This window comes from Trichechus manatus, unplaced genomic scaffold, assembly GCF_000243295.1.
Source record: "Trichechus manatus latirostris isolate Lorelei unplaced genomic scaffold, TriManLat1.0 scaffold00016, whole genome shotgun sequence".
NCBI lineage: Eukaryota > Metazoa > Chordata > Mammalia > Sirenia > Trichechidae > Trichechus > Trichechus manatus.
In genome coordinates, this window is record NW_004443952.1 from 24,269,622 (window position 1) to 24,283,564 (window position 13,943).

A 13,943-nucleotide genomic window follows, 5' to 3' on the forward strand; every position below is an offset into this window, starting at 1 on the left:
ATAGTCTATATAGTCTATACCAACTTTGTTGTACACTAAATTCTCTTATATATTTAGGTTTATTTCTGGACCCTATGTTTTGATCCACTGATTTGTTTGTTTTCTTAATACACTAGTACCAAACTGTTTTAAATAATAAAGCTTCATGATATAGTTTAGTAATTGTTAGGGTTATTGCTGCCTTGTTAATTTTTTTTTTTTTTTTTTAGAATTTCCCTGGCTGTTCTTGCTATATTATCTTCCTTTATGAATCATAGAATCAGCTTGTTTCAAATAGTATCCTATTGATACTTTTACTGGGAACATTTTAAATTTATAGCTTAATTTAGGAAAACCTGAACAAACCAAAATTTTTCCTCTTTTTATAAAAACTTAGCTTTCATAAAAGTATAGAAATATTTGTTATAAAAATTTGAATTAATATAGAAGTATATAAAGACTAAAAATTAAGAAGGCTCTCTTAAAACATTTCCACCCCCATCCCACTCCCCTTCACTGAGGAACTAATGTGAACAGTTTGATAGTATCCTTTCATTCTTAGCCATACAGCTACAAACATTTATAAATACCACACACACAGGGTTTTTTTGATTCTGTATGTAAATGTTCATTAGTGATGAGGGAGCCATAATATTTACATATCGATTTGTTATGGATTGAATTATATCTTCCCAAAATGTGTGTAAACTTGGCTAGGCCATGATTCCCAGTATTTGTGTGGTTGTCCACCATTTTGTTATCTGATGTGATTTTCCTATGTGTTGTAAATCCTACCTCCATGATGTTGAGGCAGAATTAGAGGCAGTTATGTTAATAAGGTAGGACTTGATCCACAAGATTAGGTTGTGTCTTGAGTCAATCTCTTTTGAGATATAAAAGACAGAAGTGAGCAGAAAGACAGAGGGACCTCATTACTATCAAGCAAAAAGAACCAGAAGTGTGTGCGTCCTTGGGACCCAGGGTCCCTGTGCTGAGAAGCTGCTAGACCAGGGGAAGATTGATGACAAGGACCTTCCCCGAGAGCCGACATAAAGCCTCCCCCTGGAGCTGGCACCCTGAATTTAGACTTTTAGCCTCCTAGACTGTGAGAGAATAAATTTCTCTTTGTTAAAAGCCATTCACTTGTGGTATTTCTGTTATAGCAGCCCTAGATAACTAAGACAGAATCATTTTTTAAAAATCCTTCTGGTGCTAACAAGGCTGTGGAATAGCCTTGTATGTGTTTTCCACATTTGTGTATTTTGGTGGAATACATTTCCAGGAAGGAATTGATAACTAGAAGGAAATTAGTGCATATTTAAAATTTTCATAGACACTACCAAATTATTTCTAAAGACAGCCTCAGTGATACTCCTGCCAATAATATAAGAGGGTGCCCATTTTTCACACTTTCCTAAGTAGTGAATATATGAATTTTTTAACTTTTGCCAATCTGTAAATTTTGGATAAATATGTAGTTCACAGCATTATTGTAAGGGCCACATATATGAAACCGCTCTCTTATCGTCAGCATTCCACGTTTTCATTATTTTACTGCCCAATCTGGAGGTAAAATATGTGTAAGGGCTATTAAAATGTCAGGGAATCTTAATGAACAGGATTTACCATGACTTTATTGGGGCCTTAAAGAGAGAAAAAAAATCCAATGGACATTTTTAACCCGTAACTACTAAAGGGGTGAACTCAGCTGTGATAATAATTGGATGTAATGTTCTGAAGAAGCTGGCGTTCCATTTTTAAAAGAACCTAGCCGCCTTCCAGAGCCTGCCTTTGTCTCAGGAGCAACACAGAGCTCCCTAACAGGTCCCGCAGGAAAAGGTCCCTTAGGGGCTTTCTTTTCTCCACCGAGAAAGCAGGAGGGATCCTTCCCTGGTTCCAATGCCTGGCACACTCAGGAGGGCGCTTCCTTCTAGGCTCGGGTTTTCTATCCAAGCCCGCACCTGAAGCCCGGGAGTCGCACCAGTGCTTGCTTTTTTCTGAGAACAGTGAGTGTCTCAGAAGCCTGGGACCCTTTCGTGTTTTAGACATCTTTAGGATGTCTCAGTATTTGCAATTTTCTTTGGTTTGGAGGAGGTGATTGGGGTAGGTGATCATAAACTTGGTTCCGGAAACTACAGATTTCTTGGTATGCGGCACAGAGGGTGGAGCAAAGCGCCAGAGTCCGGTATCAGGACCAGCCCGCCAGACTCGTCAGGAGCAAGCGTTTCGAGACCGGCAGCCACCGTGACGGGACGTGGGGCGGGGTTGGAACTGACTGCCATCAAATGTACATCTTTTTAGTTCAGCGTTTTTAGCCTGGATTTTGGCTTAAACTTAAACAGCTTCTTGAAAATTTATTTTTACAACGCCTACAAGGTGCGAGGTCAGCCTTTGCCGCAGTCCGTCTCTGGGTTCTGCGAAAAGAACTCTCCTCAGTCCTGGAGCTGGGGGTCACCGAAGGGGCGGGCAAGGGGGCGGGGAAAATCCTTCAGGACCAGCCAATGGCAGGGAGCACTACACGAAGGTTCCGCCTCATGGGCTCGCTCAAAGACCCAGGCAGTCGTGATTATGATTGGCGGAATTGAGCGGAAAATGCTAGTCCCTCAACAGCAACGGGTTTTGATTGGCTGAGGCACACTGTCGCTTTTCTATAATCCAAACCTAGAGCCTCTTAGGGATAAATCCCGCCTTAAAAGGCGTTTGATAACAGGTTTACGTGTTGTAAAGCAAACGGTGATTGGTCACAGCGCTCACGGATTCGGTCGGTAGTAAACACAGCGAGGCTCCCGGGACCGTGGATTGGTCAGTTTATCAACTGGCCGGGTAAATTCCTCCGGGTTCCGCGCGCGGGCTGGCTGCACTCCTGCCCTGGCCCCGCCCTTCTTTTTGATGATTGGCTGCTGCTTGGCCGAAGGGGCGGATAAATGGAACGGCGTAGGCGAGCTCGCATTGCGTCACTTCCGCTTACTGTCGGGCACCGCCGTGGAGTTCTGAGAGTGCTGCTGCGAACGGGCTGAAGGAGCTGGGGGACTAGAGGCGGGGTGGGCGGGGGGTGGGCGGAACGGGGAGGAAATCCCATCACCGAGACGCCAGCCTGGACGTTCCCACCTCCTCCGACACTGTCGGGTCCGATTGGAGAGGGGTCACCGCCTCCTCCAGCTGTGGAGAAGGGGGGCGGAGCCCGGTTCAGGTGAGGCGATCCTGTCAGCGCGAGCGGTGGTGGCGCGCGTGCGGGCGCGCTCACTTGGAGACGGTTGAGCACTAATGTTGCAGGGCGGGCGGCGCGAGTAGGGTCGCGCCAAGGCGTCGGGGAGCGCGCAGACGCGTATCGGTGCCCCCGGCTACCCTGCCTGTCTTTCCGAGGGGGTATTGTTACCCTTCGGAGTGGAAGGGCCAGGCGGTTGAGAGGCTGGTACTTCTGCGCAGGCGTCTCCCGTGTCCCGACGCCAAGCTGTCTGTCTGCGGGGTGGGGCGGGGACCGGTGCCCCCGCGGATCTCCCGGCTGGCGACGCAGGTTCCTGGGATGGAGTGGGAAAGGCCTCCGGACCAACACCCTGTCGAGATGAATAGAGTATCTGGTGCCGTGTGGGATGGGTTCGGTGTCTCCCTTGCCCCCATCCTGGGTCTTGTTTTCTTGAGCGACGAGATTTCATTTCACCAGAGCAAGGCCAGAGGCGATCTGGAATTGAGAAGCGATGGCAAACCCTGGAAGGTGTTTTGGAATGCCTCAACTAGTTATCAGAGGACTAAAGTGTATAATGGGCATTTATTGAATGCCCACTATTTCAAGGCTTCGTATTAGGAGCTGTGGGCGATTCATGGTAAGATACTGCCGTCCCACCCTCACCCCTTGTTTGGAGGACAGGCAGACTTGTACATGAATACTAAAATATAAGGGAGTGAATGAGGGAAGTTGAAGGATTTTTTTCCTTCCAAAAAACGTCATTTATTATTAAGTCAGTTTGCATTCTAGCATAGTGGAGGATACTGTTTAAATTAACTTCTGAATAGAAGACAAATCCTAAATATTTAATTTGGAGGAAATTTTTTAGGTAAAGGCACAGGAAAGTCTTGATTAACTAGTAAGCTCCAGTGAATTTTAAGTTCTGGTTAACTCGAATTAATAGAAATCAGAAACTCTTAACCTGCAAGAATTGAAACAAGAATATTTCCCAAATGTGTTAATATACTTTTCAGATGTAATAAATAGAAGCTGTTACATACATTTGGATCTTTTTTTAGAGATTGAAAAGAATGTTGTGACTTAGTCATCATTGATGATTTATTTCCCATTGTGTAGACTACTGTGTCTTAGGTTAAAAAAAAAGAAAAGGGGGGGGCTGAGTGCCTCACCCTTTTCTGGAGAACTTGCTATAGGGGCTCTATGAGTCAGAATCGATTTGACCACAATGGGTTTTACTTTTTGTTTGCTGAAGTCTTGTGATTTCCGTGGTGAGAGTGGTTAGCAGTCAGCTAAAAGAGTGGGAAGGGAAGAGACCAGATGGGGAGAGAAGACTGAGAAGAATTTTAGGCAAAATCCCCTAAGCCAAGAGAAGATCTCCCACTGTTGCTTTAACACCCTCTGGAAATCTCAACAAACTTGAGAGGACTGGCCTGGCCACTGCAGCCAGCTTGGTGAGCTGCCAGGTAAGACTGACTGGTTGGGAACCTGTTCTGGGCCCACGGGTTTTGCTCAATAAATGAATCAGGACTTTTTGAAGAGTCCTGAGGTCAAGATTGGCCTTTTTTTCCTCCTAAAAGTTGCTTCAGACAAACCGTCAAGAGTACAATTAGTTGAGGATGCTGGCAGGCTGGATTCTGGTTAATTGAGGTGTCCGGCAAAATTCTGAAAGTGATAAGATTTGAAGGAAAAGCATATAATTGGGAATTTTCCTAAATTCAGGGGGTCAGTGCTTTCAAAAGAGACTTTGTCACAAGACTGTCATAAGAAGTTGAAGTAATAAAAAAAAAAAGTCACTTGGATAAGAAAATACATGTAAATGTTTTTCAGTATTTAAAGTACTTAGCATGAATTATAAGGAGTCCTGGTGGTGCAATGGTTAAGGAATGGTTTAGTGCTCAGCTATTATTCGAACCCACTCAGCGGCTCTGTGAGAGAAAAGACCTCGTAATCTGCTTCTGTAAAATTACAGCCTGGGAAACCTCGTGGGGCAGTTCTTCTCTTATATGGTTGTTTTGAGTTGGAATCAACTCAGCGGCACGCGATAACAGCAGCATGAATTGTATAGAATCAGAGTTTTTCAGTGTGGATAAGACTCAAAAACACTGTGTTCAGTGTGATATGACGAAGCTTGCTGTAGTGCTGACACACAATCTTGAATTTGTCGCAGATCCTCTTTGGAAAGGGGAAAAAAACCAACAACCAAGTATTGATTCCATGTTAGCTTTCAGCTTTTATTTTTAAAATGTAAATTAATCGTAACCAAATACTTTTGCCCTCTAAGTTTTAAGTATATGATTTTATATTTTCTATACTTAGTATTTTGCAAACATGTTATCTGGTAGAGCCAATTTTGTTAGCGTAGCGGGTAAGATGGACTGTAACATAACACTGCACTTTTTGAATAAGTATGAAGTGAAATTCTCATATGCTAAAAGACCAGCTGTTTCTGAGTGAACTATTGCTCTTTACAGTTGTTTTCATCACTATATAGTGACTCTTAATCTTAAGATCCAATTTTTGGGATATCTTTCATTTTATTAATTTTACATGTATTTGCTAAACACTTTGATTTATCTTTTTGACAGCTCAGACAGATTAGGAATTATGCTAGAGTAATGACTTCATTGTAATATAGTAGGTAATGGTAGATTATTTTCTCTCATGGTTAAGGTTGTGTGTCATCTTGGCTGGGCAGTGATTTTTAATGGTTTGGCAGTTATGTAATGATGTAATTTGGCATGTATGTAATGATATAGTCAGCCTCCATGATGTGATCTGATGTGATCAGCCAGTCAGTTGTAAGGGGGGTTTCCTTGCGTGTGGCCTCCATCCAATGTATGTATATAGGTGTTCTGGCAAAGCTGGATTGCTTGCTCTACATCTTGCATCCGACTTATCATCATCTGACCTCCATTTCTTGCGACTTGAGCCAGCTGCCTGCCGTATTGCCTGCTGATATTGGGATTCGCCGCCTTCTGCAGCCTGTGAGCCAGTAACCTGCTATCTTACCTGCCAATCTTGGATTTGTCAGGCTCTGCAGTCTATAAGCCAATGGCCTGCCATCTGGCCTGCCACTCTTCAGTTTGTCAGCCCCTGCAACTGTGTGAGTCAGGAGAAGCCGCCAGCCTGATGCCTGAACTGTGGACTTGGGACTTGCCAGCCTTTACAGCTGCGTGAGCCATTGCTTTAAGATAAATCTCTTTTTCTCTCTCTGTATACATATATGCTTCACTTGTTTTGCTTCTCTAGAAAACCCAGCCTAAGACATTTGGTACTGAGAGTGATTCTGGAGAAACAAAATTGTAGGGATGAGTTTTCTAAATTGGTTCTCAAGTCTGACTAATCTTAAAGGCGCTGATGACTCTGCCTTCAGTAGTAAAGAGGGCACTGCTAATCTGTGGTGTCAGGTGGCAATATTAATGTGCAAAATATCACCACCAGTAGATCAAGAAGTACAGCCAGAGTGCTCCTTGGAAGCAAGGATGGTGAGACTTTGTCTCACGTACTTTGGACATGTTATGAGGAGGGACCAGTCCCTGGAGAAGGACATCATGTTTGGTAAGGTAGAGGGTCAGTGAAAAAGAGGAGGACCCTCGAGGAGATGGATTGACACAGTGGCTTCAACAATGATTTCAAACATAGCAGCAATTGTGAGGATGGCACAGGACTGGGCAGTGTTTCGTTCTGTTGTACATGGGGTCGCTATGAGTTGGAACCGACTTGACGACACCTAACAACAACACAGTAGATCAAGTGTTGGTGAGAAGTGAGGTTCTGGGTGAGCACGTTTGAAACTTTTCTACGATTTTTTCATAACGAGAAGTATTTGGAAGCTGGTTGGTTGGTCCTATTTTCACTAGACAAAGTGGTAAAAGAGATGAGCTCAGGGCTTCAGAGTCATAGCTCAAGCGTTGCATAAAAGACCTGAATGTTGCCACTTGTACTGTGAAAGAAAGCCTTATGGGTAACAGAGCTGATATTGCCAAAAACTAAACCCAGAGTCTTATCATAAGAGTGGCTTAATTACAACGCCAGTTGAATTCCCAACATCAAATGGTGTCTGAAGTTAAAGTGAGAGCATTGATTGGGAAGAAATGAGATCCTGAAACTTGGGATGGGGACCTAAGGACAGATAATCAGGAAGCTGGGGACACTGAGCCCTGAAATTCCATTGAATCACTCTTGCCAACAGAACCAGCCCTCTTACTCCCATCTGAGGAGATCACGCCATCTTTGTCTTCTAAGCCACCCTCCCCAGTAAAACCATTATCCCTTCTACCACCATCTGATGAGATTAACCTAGCTCTGCCTGAAGAGTCTTTGTCTGAGATACTGCCTGGGGCATTACCTGAGGTAAATGCCTTACAAAACATTGCTGAATGTTCCTACCACCCATTTTTGTTTCTAGACCTATAACTAGACTTTAAGTCCCAACGAGCCCCAAAAGATGAAGTACAAGATGTGACCCAAGAGGAGGAATATTACACTGCAAAAGAACCGCTTGGCTCTTCTAATATGTACAAACAGAAGCCTGGGGAATCGGCATGGGAATGGCTGTTAAGGGTATGGGGTAATGGTGCAAGGAACATAAAGTTGGATTAGTCTGAGTTTATTGATATGGGCCCAGTAAGCACAGATTCTTCATTCAGTGTTTCAGCTAGAGAGTTTAGGAAAGGATCTAATAGTTTATTTGGTTGGTTTGCTGAAGCATGTATTATGCGATGCCTACACTAAATCAAGTTGAAGTGCCAGACCTGCTTTGGTATACTGTAGAAGGAAGTATCCAAAGGGTTAGGGAAGTTGGCATTTTACAGTGGATTTATCAGGTTAGACCACAGACCCACACATGAGGTGCTCAGAGGACAAACCTTTTACCATAGGGGTGAGGAACAAATTTGTGAAGGGAGCCCCAGCATCCTTGAAGACTGCTGTGATTGCTATTTTATGTAAGTCAAATTTGACAGTGGGAATTACCCTAACTGAATTAAGACACCTAACTACAATGGGGCTGCCCCCGTGGGGGTAGGGGCCAAGTGGGGGCACTTAATCGACAAAGACAAGGTGGGCGTGGTTACCATAAGGGACAGCAGAGTCAAAGCAGTAATCAGAATAGTCTTACTCATACGGATTTATGGCATTGGCTACTTAGTCATGGTGTCCTTAGGAGTGAAACAGATGGGAAATCTACTAAATATTTACTTGATCTGTACAGGCAGAAGAATTCTAGGTCCAGCGAATGGAGTCTAACTTGAATTGCCAGAATAGAGTGTCATGGCCGCTCAGTCAGTTCCTAGACTTGAGTCAGTTTACAGACTTGAGTAAAGGGGAGGACAGATCCCCTTGAGGAAGGACCCTGCTATACTGCCACAAATGTATACTGTTAATCATTCAGCCTTCCCCAAAGGGATCTACGGCCTTTTACCAGAGTGACTGTTCATTGGGGAAAAGGAAATAATCAGACTTTTTTGGGGATTACTAGATACTGGCTCTGAACTGGCACTAATTCCAGGAGACCCAAAATATAACTGTGACCCACCAGTCAGAATGGGGGCATATGGAGGTCAGGTTATTAATGGAGTCTTAGCTCCCGTTTGTCTCATAGTGGGTCCAGTGTGTCCTTGAACCCATTATATATAGTGATTTCCTCAGTTCCAGAACACGTAATTGGAATAGACGTAGTCAGCAACTGGCAGAACCCCCACACTGGATCCCTGACAAATGGCATTAAGGGCCATTATAGTAGTGAAAGCCATTAGAACTGCCCCTAACTGAGAAAATCAGCCAAAAGCAATATCGTATTCCTGGAGGGATTGCAGAGACTACTGCCACCCTTAAGGACTTGAAGGATGCAGAGGTGGTGATTCCCACCACAATGCCATTCAACTCACCTGTTTGGCCTGTGCAAAAAACAGATGTATCTTGGAGAATAACAGTGGATTATTGTAAACATAACCATGTGGTGACTCCAGTTGCAGCTGCTGTTCCAAATGTAGTTTCATTGCTTGAGCAAATTAATATATCACCTGGTACCTGGTGTACAGCTAATGCCTTTTTCTTGATTCTGGTTTCGAAGGACCACCAGAAGCAGTTTGCCTTCAGCTGGCAAGGCTAGCAGTACCTTCATTTGCCTACCTCAGGGCTACATCAGCTCTCCAGGCCTATGTCATAATTTAGTCCTCAGGGACCTTGATCACCTTTTCCTTCCACAAGAAGTCACACTGGTTCATTACATTGATGACATTATGCTGATTAGACCTAGTAAGGAAGAAGTGTCAATGACTCTGGACTTACTGGTAAAATATTTGTGTGCTAGAGGGTGGGAAATTAATCCCAGAAAAATTCAGGTGCCTTCCACTTTGTGAAATTTCTAGGAGTCCAGTGGTGTGGGGCATATCAAGATATTCCTTCTAATGTGAAGGATGAGTTGTTACATCTGGCCCCTCCCACAAGTAAAAAGGAGGCCTCTTTGGATATTGGAGGCAACATATCCCTCATTTGAGTGCACTACTCCCTGGCCTGTTTTGTCAAATGACTTGAGAAACTGCTAGTTTTGAGTGGGGCCCAGAACGAGAGAAACCTTTGCAACAGGTTCAGGCTGCCGTACAAACCACTTAGGCCATATGATCTAGCTGATCCAATGGTGCTTGAAGTGTCAGTGGCAGATAGAGGTGCTGTTTGGAGTCTTTGGCAGGCCCCTATTGGTGAATTACAGTCTAGATCCTTAGGATTTGGGAGTAAACCCTGCCTTCCTCTGCAGGTAACTACTCTCCTTTTGAGAAACAGCTTTTGGCTTGTTACTGGGTCTTAGAAAGACTGAATGCTTAACCATGGGCTACCAAGTCACCATGCAGCCTGAGCTCCCCATCATGAACTGGATGTTGTCTTACCCACAGAGTCATAAAGTTGGATGTGCACAGCAGCACTCCATCTTTAAATGGAGGTGGTATATATGAGATCAGGCTCAAGCCCAAACTGAAGGCACAAGTAAGTTGCATAAGGAAGTGGCCCAAATGCCCATGGTCTCCATTCCTGTCACATTATGTTCCCTTTCCCAGTCTGTACCTATGGCCTCATGGGGTGTTCCTTATGATCAATTGACTGAGGAAGAGAAAACTGGTGCCTGGTGTATATATGGTTTTGTGTGATGTGCAGACACCACTCATAGGTGGACAGTGGCAGCCCTGCATCCCCTTTCTGGGACCTCCCTAAAGGACGGTGTTGAAGGAAAATCCAACGGGCATAACCTTGAGTAGTGTGCCTGGTTCTTCACTTTGCTTGGAAGAAGAAATGGCCAGATGTGTGATTGTATACTGATTCATGAGCTGTGGTCAGTGGTTTGGCTGGATGGTCAGGGACTTGGAAGGAACATGATTGGAAAATTGGTGGCAAGGAGGTATGGGGTTAAGGTATATGGATAACCTGTCTGAATGGGCCAAAGAAGTGAAGATATTTGTGTCTCATGTGAATGCTTACCAAATGGTGACCTCTGCAGAGGAGAATTTTAACAGTCAAGTGGATAGGATGATGCATTCTGTGGAAACCAGTCATCCTCTTTACCCAGCCACTCCTATCATTGCCCAGTGGGCTCGTGAACAAAGCAGCTGTGGTGGCAGGGATAGAGGTTATGCATGGGCTCAGCAACATGGACTTCCACTCACCAAGGCTGACTTGGCTACAACCGCAGCTGAATGCCCAATCTGCCCGCATGAGAGACCAACACTGAGTCCTTGATATGGCACCATTTTTTGAGGTGATCATCCAGCAACGTGGTAGCAGATTGATTATATTAGACTGCTTCCAGCATGGAAAGGGCAGTGTTTCATTCTTACTGGAATAGACACTCACTCTGGGTATGGATTTGCATTCCCTGCATGCAGTGCATCTGCCAAAACTACCATCCGTGGATTCACAGAATGCCTTATCCACCATCATGGATAGGCACAGCAGTGGTTTGGCTGGATGGTCAGGGACTTGGAAGGAACATGATTGGAAAATTGGTGACAAGGAGGTATGGGGGTAAGGTATGTGGATAGACCTGGCTGAATGGGCCAAAGTGAAGATATTTGTGTCTCATGTGAATGCTCACCATATCCCACACAGCATCGCCTTGGATCAGGGGACTCACTTCATAGCAAATGAAGTACGACAGTGGGCCCGTGCTCATGTAATTCACTGGTTTTACCATGTTCCTCATCATCCTGAAGCAGCTGGCTTGATGGAATGGCCTTCTGAAGGCACAGTTACAGCACTGGCTAGATGGCAACACTTTGCAGTGTTTGACAGTATTCTTCAGGAGGCTGTATATCCCCTAAACCAGCTTCCAATATATGGTGCTGTTTCTCCCATAGTCAGGATTCACAGTTCCAGGAATCAAGGGGTGGGGATGGGAGTGGCACCACTCGCTATTACTCCTAGTGACCCACTTGCACAATTTTTGCTTCCTCTCCCCTCGACCCTATGCTTTGCAAGTCTGGAGGTCTTTGTTCCAAAGGGAGGAATGCTCCCACCTGGAGACAAAACACAGATTCTGTTGAACTGGAAGTTAAGAATGCCACCTGGCCGCTTTGGGCTCCTCATGCCTCTGGATCAACATGCAAAGAAGGGAGTTACCATATTGGCTGGTGTGATTGACCCTGACTACCAAGGGGAAATCAGATTGATATTGCATAATGGAGGTAAAAAAGAGTATGTCTGGAATATAGGAGATCCCTTAGGGCATCTCTTAGTACTACCACGCCCTGTGATTAAAGACAGTGGAAAACTAGAGCAACCCAATTCCAACATGAATGCTAATGGCCCAGACCCTTTAGGAATGAAGGTTTGTGTCACCCCACCAGGCAAAGAACCACGACCAGCTGAGGTGCTTGCTGAGGGTAAAGAGAATACAGGATGGGTGGTGGATGAAGGAAGTTCTAAATATCAGTTATGACCACATGACCAGTTGCAGAAATGAGGACTGTGATTGTTAACACTGTTTTTTCCTTATATGTGTACATCAAATATTTTTGTTTTCTTCACTTGTGAAATATAAGATGTAAACAGAGCTAGTGTGTTTTTGGTTGTACGCATGTTAGTTATGTTAGGTACAAGTATAACTTTGTAATTGTCTTAATTTAGAGATTGTGTATGGTTTAAGGAGATGTGTCCAGGTGCCAGGTTGACAAGGGATGGACTGTGATGGTTAAGGTTGTGTGTCAAGTTGGCTGGGCCATGATTCTCAGTGGTTAGGCAGTTATGTAATGATGTAGTTTGACAGTTATGTAACAATGTAGTCATCCTCCATGATGTGATCTAATGTGATCAACCAGTCAGTTGTAAGGGGAGTTTCCTTGGGGGTGTGAACTGCATCCAATGTATATATGGACGTTCTGGCAAGGCTGGCTTGCTTGCTCTGGATCTTGCATCTGACTCATCATCATCTGACCTCCGGTTCTTAGGACTTGAGCCAGCTGGCTGTCGTATTGCCTGCCAGTGTTAGGATTCGTCAGCCTCCACAGCCTGTGTTCCAGCAGCCTGTTGCTTTGTCTGCGGATCTTGGGATTTGTTGGCCTCCACAGCCTGTGAGCCAGCAGCCTGCTATCTTACCTGACAATCTTGGATTTGTCAGCCTCTGCAGCCCGTCAGCTAGAGGCCTTCCGTTTGACCTGCTGATCTTGGATTCATCAGCCCCTGCAGCTGCGTGAGTCAGGAGAAGCCTCCAGCTTGACACCATACCCCACAGACTTGGGACTTGTTAGCCTCTACAACTGCGTGAGCCATTTCCTTGAGATAAATCTCTCTCTATGTGTGAGTATATATTTACATATGTATATATATGTATACATGTATACATGTAAAATCTGTGTGTATGTATGTATATACATATACGTATATGTATGTGTAAATGTTTCACTGGTTTTGCTTCTTTAGCAAACCCATCCTAAGACACTTTCTTTTCATCTGGGATTATTTTATCTATAGATAATTTGCTTTCCAATCTTCTAACAGATTTGAATTATTTGTTTAAGGTTCTAGTATTTCCTTGATTCTAAATCACATTTTTTTTTTCCACATTTTAATCTCTTTGAAGACAGGATGTGATAAATTAGATTAATTGGCTACCTTTTTCTTTCCTACCGTTGCATGAAATAATGTTGCATCTTATAATCACTGCCATCTTAGATTTAATGAAAGTTATACAGTAAAACACTTTAGTACCCCATTAATTCAGACTTTAGTGAATTTTCCAGGTTTGTGTTTGTACTCCAAAGACAGTCTGCTGTTGAAAGGAAGCTTGTTGCAAGTGATATTTTTTGTAAATAAATGGAAATTAACAAAGTTTTTTTGTTTGTTTTAAAAACTTAAAAAAATGGTTGAATTGTGGATCCGGTTTTTGGATATGTGTACTTCATAGACTGTTACTTTGTGTACTTGATAACATAGGTTTACAAGTGCTTTATTTCCAACTTCAGTTTAAAATGATTAGAGTAAATTGCTTCCCTCTTTTTTTCTGTACATGATATTGTTAACATGGTGTAATTGATTTTTTTTATTGTACTTCAGGTGAAGGCTTACAAGGAACAAATAGTTTCTCATGAAACAGTAGTACACATATTGTTTTATGACATTGGTTAACAACCCCACAACATGTCAACCCTCTTAACTTCTCATCGCCAAAGATACACCATTTCAAAAATTTCTACATGCACAGTTCAGTGACATTGACTACGCTCTTCCAGTTGTGCTGCTATTCTCCCTTAAGATGAAGGCTTACAGAACAAAATAGTTTCTCATTTAACAG

General features: G+C 43.7%; 1 protein-coding gene across 2 annotated transcripts in view; it reads left to right on the forward strand.

The window, feature by feature from the left end:
- Window positions 1-2,927: 2,927 nt before the first annotated feature.
- Window positions 2,928-13,943, forward strand: part of ZBTB5 (zinc finger and BTB domain containing 5) — a 39,062-nt gene continuing 28,046 nt past the window's right edge. Inside the window, exon 1 of one of the 2 annotated variants that reach the window (XM_004372252.2) lies at window positions 2,928-3,169. The gene's annotated coding sequence lies outside the window, so the exon portion shown is untranslated. Of the gene's footprint in view, window positions 3,170-12,898; window positions 12,950-13,943 lie in introns of those variants that run through there. The other variant, XM_023727501.1, reaches the window with a different exon arrangement.